The 4720-nt window shown below is 34.0% G+C and overlaps 1 non-coding gene across 1 annotated transcript; it reads right to left on the reverse strand.

Annotated features, from left to right (window-relative positions):
• Positions 1–4208: 4208 nt before the first annotated feature.
• On the reverse strand, positions 4209–4280 carry TRNAP-AGG. The gene has a single exon. It is a non-coding gene; the product is annotated as a tRNA-Pro (tRNA).
• Between the last annotated feature and the right edge of the window lie 440 nt (positions 4281–4720).

A 4720-nucleotide genomic window follows, 5' to 3' on the forward strand; every position in this document is an offset into this window, starting at 1 on the left:
TAAGGGCGTTGATACTTGCGACTTTGATTCTTCTTAATGTGAAGCTTGCATCTTGCAATTACTTGGGTAGAGAATGTGTTTCACTTAAAATTCACTCAAGAGAAAATAATCGAATAACGAACAATATTCGAGAGAGGATAACTTTTTTTTTTTAATATTTGAGAAATAAGAAAGAATAAAAATTAAAACATGGCATGAATGACATCTTCTTGAATCTTTGTTTTGTTCGGGTAAATGTATAAAAAAAAAATCTTACACATTTTTAGATATAATTTAAGATTACCTATTTAATAAAACTCCATCCAAATTTTTACTGATAAATTTAATTATTATTTGTATACAATTGTTAATATGTAAGAAAATATATGTACAAAATGTTTATACTATTGGTAATACACTAGTCTCGGTTGTTTGACTAAAACAATGCAACCATTGTCCAAACTAAACAATTTGATTCGAAGCTATTTCCTAACAGAGGGAGGCTCAATTAGACTTTGTTGTAAGATTCGACCATATCAATTTTGAATAGCGTTCTCCACAATTATAAATATCGAACTCCAAAGTATTCACGAGCAAAGTAAGTTTGTTGAAACTATCTATAAAAGTGTTCCAAAGTGAGTTGTGGAGAAGATTTGCCTTAAAATCTAGTTCCAATTAAGGATATCAACGATGAAGAAGTACAAGCTATTGGAAGGTTGGCCGTGGAAAATTTAAGAGGTGGTAGATATAATTTAATTTACAAGCGTGTGGTGAACGGTCTTTTTAGTCTCATATAGGCTTTGACCCCAAATTTTATATTATTGTGATAGATGCTATAAATGACAATAATATTCATTGGTCCTCTCTCTATATGTGCTTGTGGGACATTACTCTCTTTTATCTATCAACAACATTACTCTCTTTTATCTATAAAAATGACATAGCCATAATGATATAATAATCCTTATATATGTATTTTTTCTTTTGGGTATCGATCTCCTACCTCTCACATGCTAAGCAAGCGCTCTACCATCTGAGCTACATCCCCACAATTTTTGCATCACAAAACCCTAAATTTTCCGTCATCAATAATAGTGAAAATGAAGAAATATTGCTACCCAACATGTCATGAATAAGGAAAAAATTGAAAAGAAATAATATATTTAATAATAGATAGCCATATTTTGGGAGATGCATGGTATCAATCCCCATACCTCTCGCATGCAAAACGAGCACTCTACCCTCTGAGCTACATCCCCATGATTCTAACATTATAAAACCCTAGCTATAGTATGATTACTTGAATAAAGTTATTATTGTTGTTTATTCAATAAAGATTTTTATTGAATAAAATGAATTTTACGATCATTAATCTAAATCCAATAAACTAAGAACACTCTAGCTATAGTATGATTACTTGAACTATATGTAGAGACATAAGAGTTGATAAGGCTGAGTACCTTATTCTGGGGACACTATGGATGCGGCCCACTTTTGTATATGATATAAACAATGTGATCAGTAAAATTGTACATGTGGAGATATGTGTGTGGGGGCGTCCTATGCAATGAGTATTGCATAAGATCGAACCATGAAGAAAATCACTCTCACTTCATAATGTCATTTACTATTGAGACTGATTTTCTTTTCATTCGATGACCTAGGTAACTCGATCTTAATTCTAAGCTAACCATGAACTTCTTTTTATTCGAAATTATCCTTATATTTGCATGGGTGAGAGTGGCTTAAGTTCGCTGACTCAATAAGCCTCCCATTTCAGGGGTAAGACTGAGTAAATGGCTGGGGACGTGGGGCTGACTCTAGGTCTTGAACAAGGGGCTCCACCCTCTCATTGGCCTGAGAGGGATTCGGTTTACTGGTTGGACCACAAACCAATTGTTCACTAGAGGATCAGTGAGACATAAGAAACAAGAAGTAACTTCAGGGGTAAAACGGTAAATTGGCCCAGCTCTAGTTACGAACAACCTGTGAAGGATAGACTTACTAATCATGGTTATATCAAATGGACAAAAATATATCTATAGTGAGGGGAGTGCAACTACTAGGCTATAGTGGAATGTCCTAGTAGTTAATGAATGTTGGTTAACAAGGTTAATGAGTTTAACCGGTTAATCTTGAATCATTGGAGCCCATGATCTATAGGTCCATTAGGTCCCTCTACTAGCTCATATCGAACTAAACCATAGAACAGTGTGACGAGTGAGTTCGAAGTGTTCGAATTCAAATTAGGGAGAATGCACTACATATATACAATATATTTAACCGCATTTTTTGTTTTATTTACGAATTAAACAAAAAGATTGAATCTGAACGTTTTCATTTGTGTTATCCGCCAAGGAAATGATCAAGGAATTCTCTATACACGGCTGAGAGATGACCGTATTGTTGCACATTCTGAATAAAGTACCGTAGGCAAGCGAAGCTTTTGAAAATAAAAGCGTGTAGAACTCAGATCCACTTTCTCTTCGATTCGTAAACTTCAGATCTGATCTTCCTTTCGTCTCCGAGTGATTGAGAAAGAATTTGAGCCTGGCGTGCATCCGGTTCAGTCAACAATAAGGTACAAAGCTGATTTATTAAATGGGCTTGAAGTTCCATTATCGTTAGGTCGAAGATCTCTACTAGGTTTAGTGCACTTTGGTAGTTGCGAATGTTGTCGTAATCAAATGTCTTTCTCATTCGACATTCTCTCTTACCAAGCACTCATACTCGCCAGGGTCGAGGAGACAATCCTTGAGATAATTGGGCTTTGAGATTGCGTATATGCGAAAAGAGCTCGCTTTCAACTTTCTACCTCGGTGTTTTGTGCCCAGTTCTGGTTCAGAAAAGGGTCTAATCTCTTTCATTGGAGCACATTGATGCCAAAGGAGTCTTCTGAACCGGTGGAGAGGCTATGATGACTTCAGGCTATTCAAATAGCATGACTGATACCACAAAGAAATGGTCTCTAAGTCACACTAGTGGAATAGGTTTTTCATAATAATTATCTCGATATATTATACCAAAAACCTGTCTGATGACTAATAAGGTAAGGGGTTTCAAAATACAAAAGAATGACAATTTGTGTGATAGAAAAGGAGATCTTCATTTTTTTTTCAGTGTGCACGGTTCGCCTGCCTTCTTGACCACAGATAGGCTATAGGGCTTTGCACTTCGGCCCCTGAGAATACCACATCAAGGTGACAGGATTCGAACCTATGGCTCTCTGAAACTTCTTCATCGGTTATTTGGGCGCATCTTCCTTAAAAGAATTGTGACGACAGTGGACAACATAATGGAAAGTTTCTAGAAAGAATACAATAGAACAATTTGTGTAATGCTCTTTTTGAAGTCGGGCTCGAAACGATCTTTATTCTTCCAAGATTATGTTTCATTCTCTATTCTCATCTTCTTGGTTCAATGTTTAAAAACCACATTTTAAATCATATTATCTTGCCTAATTCATTTTGATATAGTATTGTTGGGGGCATTTTGAGAATCGAACTTGAGGCCTTTACACCCAAAAAAATAATCATACCACTAGACCAAATGCGTTTATAGTAGATCTAAAGTTCTTAGTTGCTAGTCTATATATTTTTCGTGCCTCAATATATATGAAATTTATAATAGTTGAAAGTTCTTAGTTGCTAGTCTATATATTTTTCGTGCCTCAATATATATGAAATTTATACTAGTTGAAAGTTCTTTTTCGTGCCTCAATATATATGAAATTTATACTAGTTGAAGTTGTGCATTGCCACGCATTCCTTTGGGTTAGGCCCCATTGATAATTATTTTACAACTATTCTATTTCTTTTCATTTATTTTTCTTTCAAAAATTGTGCTTTTTTTTCTTTTTTGGAAGGGCATTTCGAGAATCGAACTCAAGACCTCTTGCACCCAAAAAAGAATCATACTAGACCAAATGCCCTTATTATGGACTATATATTAAATTTTTTATGGAATCTATCATCATTATTTCATTTATTTTCTTTGTTAATAAAATTCATGAGCAATTATTATTATTATATTTTAGATCAGCTTTAGTTTGATAGTTCCATTTGAGACACATATAGTGGAGTACACAAGTAAAGCAAATATCGAAAGTTACGATTTGTATAGGCATGCCTATTGAAAGTGAAAAAGATAAAATGATATTTAGAGCAAGAATATTACACTTCATTGAATTGCATTCTTTGAGGCTCATCTTTTGATGAATTGAACATAGGGGGGCATTCCGAGAATTGAACTCGGGACATCTCGCACCCTAAGCGAGAATCATACCACTAGACCAAATGCCCTTTCAAAAAAATGCAACATTTTTAATACCTACTCAATATATTTTTTTCTCTCAAGTTTAAAATCTATTTTCTTGAGCGGTTGTTGGACTATAAAACAAAAAGTTGATGGTCTAGTATTTTACTTGTAAGTAAGGTATGTAATATTGAATTGTTCTAATATGCAAGTGTTATCAAATAAATTGCAACCCAACAAATGAATCAAACAAATCAGTTTGGGTTGGGTTGGATTTATTCGTCTTAGTTCATCAGTTTGTTTGATTTAATTCTTCTATTTTGCTTCGTATGACAAGAAAATGATGTTGTATTGAATGTACCTTAGTTTGATTTATGATAAACTCATATGAAATATAATTGCATTAATAGTACTAAGAGTTGGAGTCTATAAACTATTCATGAACTTAAGTGCAACTCATATTTCATTAAAGACGAGATAAACTTTG

This window comes from Cucurbita maxima, unplaced genomic scaffold (genome assembly GCF_002738345.1).
Source record: "Cucurbita maxima cultivar Rimu unplaced genomic scaffold, Cmax_1.0 Cma_Scf00151, whole genome shotgun sequence".
NCBI classification, from domain to species: domain Eukaryota; kingdom Viridiplantae; phylum Streptophyta; class Magnoliopsida; order Cucurbitales; family Cucurbitaceae; genus Cucurbita; species Cucurbita maxima.